This window comes from Nomascus leucogenys, chromosome 7b (genome assembly GCF_006542625.1).
Source record: "Nomascus leucogenys isolate Asia chromosome 7b, Asia_NLE_v1, whole genome shotgun sequence".
Taxonomy (NCBI): Eukaryota; Metazoa; Chordata; class Mammalia; order Primates; family Hylobatidae; genus Nomascus; species Nomascus leucogenys.
The window spans coordinates 38,666,561-38,671,684 of record NC_044387.1 but is presented as its reverse complement, the minus strand read 5'-3'; the positions used below and the strand labels follow the sequence as shown (position 1 = coordinate 38,671,684).

Below are 5,124 nucleotides of genomic sequence, written 5' to 3'. Positions count from 1 at the left end.
GACCCCTGACCTCATGATCCGCCTGCCTCAGCCTCCCAAAGGGCTTGGATTACAGGAATGACAGAGGTTGCAGTGAGCTGAGATTGCCACTGCACTCCAGCCTGTGCGACAGGAGTGACACTCCATCTCAAAAAAAAAAAAAAAAAAAAGAAAGAAAGATCTCAAGTTAACAATCTAACATTACAACTAAAAGAATTGGAGAACCAAGAGCAAACACATCCCAAAGGTGTAAAAAGACAAGAAATAATCAAAATCAGAGCTGAACTGAAGGTGACAGACACACACACACACACACAAAAAAAAAAAAAAAAAAAAAACATTTAAAAGATCCATGGAACCAGCAGCTGTTTTTTTTTGGGGGGGGTGTGGGGGGTCGGGGAAGATAGACTGCTAGCTAGACTAACAAACAAGAGAAAGAGAGATTTAAATAAACACAATCAGAAACAATAAGGAGCATATTACCACTAACCCCACAGAAATACAACCATCAGAGAATATTATAAACACCTGTATGCATATAAACTAGAAAATCTAGAAGAAATAAATAAGTCTCTGAATATATACACCCTCTCAATACTGAATCAGGAAAAAATTGAATCCTTGAACAAATTGATAATGAACTCTGAAATTGAGGCGGTAATACATAGCCTACCAACCAAAATAAGTTCAGGACCAGATGGATTCACAGCTGAATTCTATTAGCTATACAAAAAAAAAAAAGAATTTGTACTATTTCTACTGAAACTTTTCCAAAAATTAAAAAGGAGGGACCCTCCCTAACTCATTTTATGAGGCCAGCATCATCCTGATATCAAAACCTGGCAGAGACACAATAGGTTTAAAGAAACACACACACACACACACACACACACACACACACACACACACACACACAAGGCCAATATCTTTGATGAACATCGATGCAAAAATCCTGAAAGAAATACTAGCAAAACGTATCTAGCAGCACATCAAAAACCTAATTAACCATTATCAAGTAGGATTCATCCCTGGAATGCATGGTTGGTTCAACATACACAAATCAATAAATGTGATTCATCACTTAAACAGAACTAAACAAAAAACACACAGTTATCTCAATAGATGCAGAGAAGTCTTTTGATAAAATTCCATATGCTTCATGTTAAAAACTCTCAATAAACTAGGTATTGAAAGAACATACCTGAAAATAGTAAGAGCCATATATAAAAAAAACACAGCCAACATCATGCCAAAGGAGCAAAAGCTGGACGCATTCCACTTAAAAAACAGCACAAGACAAGGATGCCACTAGACATCTAGATGTCCACATAGACAAGGATGTCCACATAGACAAGGATGCCACAAGACAACTAGATGTCCACATATTAAACATATGAACCCACATACAGACCTTACACCACTTACAAAATTGACTCAAAATGGAGCACAGACTTAATGTAAACATAACATGTTAAAATTTCTTGAATATAATATAGGAAAAAATCTCCATGACTTTGGGTTTTATGATTTTTTGGATGTAACACCAAAGGCACAATCCGTGAACACATGATTTGATAAGCTCAACTTGATTAAAATGAAAAACATTTTCTCCATGAAAGGCAATGTCAAAAGAATAAAAAGATAAGCCACTGACTGGTAGAAAATATTTTCAGAAGACCTATTCAATAAAGAACCTCTGTTTTCTGAATCCCTTTGTCTCCCCAAAATTTGTATGTTAAAAATCTTAACCCTCAAGGTGATGGTAGTAGGAGCTGGGACCCTTCAGGAGGTGATTAGGTCATGAAGATGAAGTTCTCCTAAATCAGGGTAATTCCCTTATAAAAGAGACACCAGAGAGCTCATTCATCCTTTCCACCACGTGAGAACACACACTTACAATGGTTAAAATAAGGACTAGGGAAAACACTGTATGCTGGCAAGAAGATAGAGAAACTGGAGTAATTATATAATGCAGTTAGGAGTATAAAATGGTTTAGGAAAATAGCCTGGCAGGTGTAAATCCTTTATGACTTTGGAAAAATTATTTTGAATTTTAAATATTATCTCAGTATTAATGGTTAATAGATCATTATTATGATTATGCCTCTACAGGCCTTCAAGACTGAACTTTTTTTTTTTTCTGAATTAGTTGCATAAGATACAAATGCAACTGGCAAATGCCCTGACTTGACTAACTGGTTATTTTGACAGTGCCCTCCAGCTTTTTATGCTTTTAGTTGATTTCCTTGGCAACATGGCATCATGACATATTTTCATCTCATGTGCCTTCCCTTTGGAAGGACATATTGATCTGAATATTTGTTTACTTCTTTTCATCAAATCCTAATAGTCCTCTTAGATTCAAATATCACTACATGACAGAGGAACCTGTGATATTTATTAAGTAAATGTATACATTCTATGAATATATGTGACATGTTAGCACTCCTTAAATAAATAAGCTATATCTTAATTAGTATAAACATCTATTCAGAATTCAGTGAAGGAGAGTTGTAACTGATGGTGTTTTCAAGCCATGTACCATCCAATCAGGTGAGTTACATTAGATAACCCCTAAACTACATTATATACAAATATACATTTATATGTAACACACACTCAACAGACCTTTTAGAAATTAGTGAAACAGATTATTAGAAATGATGGGAAAAATTGTCATTTCTTCAGAACAGAAAATATATTGTTATTATTTATATTTTCACAGACTGGTTTGCAAACTCTTAATGATTAGCCATAAAGATAAATTTTGTGGAAGAAGGCAAGGTTTATTGGACTTCATCTGTTATCTAGGCATGTATCAGATATTTATCCATAATTTTATACTATAGCAAACATTTCTTTATTATATGTTAATTTTACTTACTTCCATTTTCAGATCAGGACTCTATTTGTTGGCTGGATAAAATTACTTCAAAAACAATATTGTTTATAAACTTTCGGTCCTATATAAAAGCAATTATATAAAAAAATTTCAATCATGTTATAACTATGATCTATCTGTTCAGAACCTTTAAAGCATATTTTTTCATTATAACTACCCATAGTAATGGAAATATTTCTTTATTGCAAAAGAATCATAAAAGCTATTCCTGTAAAAATTACTTAAGTATTGTTATCTTAGTCAAAATAGCATATATAATTATTATATTATGTATTTACGTAATTATAATTCATTCTGTGGCAGCCCCTAAAATCTATCTCTGCCCAAGAATACAGGCAGTGAAGAATTTCTGTCCTTTGTGCCTCTAAGAGTAATAAAACTTCTTTATTATAAGCCATCTTGAAACATATACTTTGTCTAATTGAAAAACCTTAGTTCCTTAGTTTAGCTAATGAAAATGTTCTCATTAATTATCAAGAGAAACTATGTAAGCATGTTCATAAACAGAATAACAGCACTGATTCAGTGTTATATTAATAGCATGTAATAAGGTGTGTAACCAGCAATGTAAATTATGTGGTATGTAATAATTTTATACATTATAAAATGGTGTTAAACAGAGCGTACTAACATTTCTTCCCAATGATTAATTTGACAAGCGTGTCACAATTGCCCTGTCATCTGCTCACCTACTGTTCATGACAGGTCTCTGACACCAACTCATAATTGCTTGGGAAAAATTAGCATTTGGCCTTTAGCAGCAAAACTCAACTAGACTTATAAATGAAAGTTACTGCTCCAGAGTTGATATTTTTTTCAAGGTTAGATAAACAAAATGTAATAAAATTAGTTTGTAAGTAGAATGCATAAGTGCATACCTGCATTGAAATGAAAACTCATAAAACAGATATATGTCAAGCATGCCTCCAGAGTTATAAAAAATACACAGTTTGTTGGTTTATTTATAATATATCCACTATGGAAATAATTTCATATGGTTATCTTTGTAATTTTCCATTTACAAATTACAAATCCAATTACAACTTTAAAACTTCACCTCCCATTGGAAACATTGTATACTTTTCTTTAATGATATAGTCCTATAATGCTAATTTTTACTTATAATTCTAAGTTGTGAATTTTTTCTTTTATAAAAATGGATTTGTACTCACTTTGGCAGCACACATGCTAAAATTGGAATGGTACAGAGAAGATTAGCATGGTGTCTGTGCAAGGATGCCTCCTCGCAAATTCATGAAGTGTTCAATATTTTCAAGAAAATGGCCATACTGCTCGAAGAAATTTATAGATTTGATACTATTCTTCTTCATTATTTTTGTCTTTTTTTCTTTATTCAACTTTCTGTGAACTCAACTTTTTAAAATTTGACGCTTTAAATTATGGTCTACTGGTCATTCTTCAACTATGTGTCAATTATCCTCTAGTTTCCACTTCAGATGCAACCTGTAATTTTTATATGAAATATTCTTATCAATAATTGTAAGGTTCTAAATATTTTCAAACTTTTATCATGCTTTCTCTTTTCTTTTTTAGTTATATAATTTCCTTTCTGTATTTTTACATAATAGATATTTAATATGTTTTTTCATATTATTTTTGCTCAGAGAAGTTGTCAATACACTATTTTTATTTCACTTTGATTGGAGCTTGCTGCTTGGCCTGGCACTTGGGCAAATTTCACAAATGTCACATTTGACTTGGAAAAAATTGGCGTTTTTTGCATTTATAGTGGGATATTCTACACATAATAAGCTGCAAGATAAATGAAAAGTTTACCTCTTTTTGGTGGCTATAAATCTATTCCTTCTATCTCTGACATTGGGGAGGACAGTTGACTCATGGCTTCTGCTGCTATCCTTCATCCACCACTGCATTTGTGCCAAAGCCACAATTCCTCCAGGAGGCTTCCAGGCAATGCCTGACCTATTCCTGTATTAGGCTGACTTCCTCTACTGCACAACTTTGGCTTGAGAACTGCATTGGTTTCCTAGGGCTGCTGTAACAATGATCAAAACGAGAGTGGCTTAAAACCATTGAAATTCATTCTAATAGATGTTAGATGAAGAAGTCTGAAATAAGTCACACTGGGCTGATATCAAGAAGTCATCAGAGCCATTCTTCCTCCAGAGGCTCTAGGAAAGAATCCGTCCCTTGCTTATTCTAGCTTCTGGTGACTGCAGCATTTCTTGACACTTCTGGCTGCATCACTCCAATCTCAGTCT

At 33.4% G+C, this 5,124-nt stretch overlaps 1 non-coding gene across 1 annotated transcript; it reads left to right on the top strand.

The window, feature by feature from the left end:
- The first annotated feature begins 4,045 nt into the window (after window positions 1–4,045).
- Window positions 4,046–4,155, top strand: LOC115836123. The gene has a single exon (XR_004031123.1). It is a non-coding gene; the product is annotated as a U6 spliceosomal RNA (small nuclear RNA).
- Window positions 4,156–5,124: the final 969 nt, after the last annotated feature.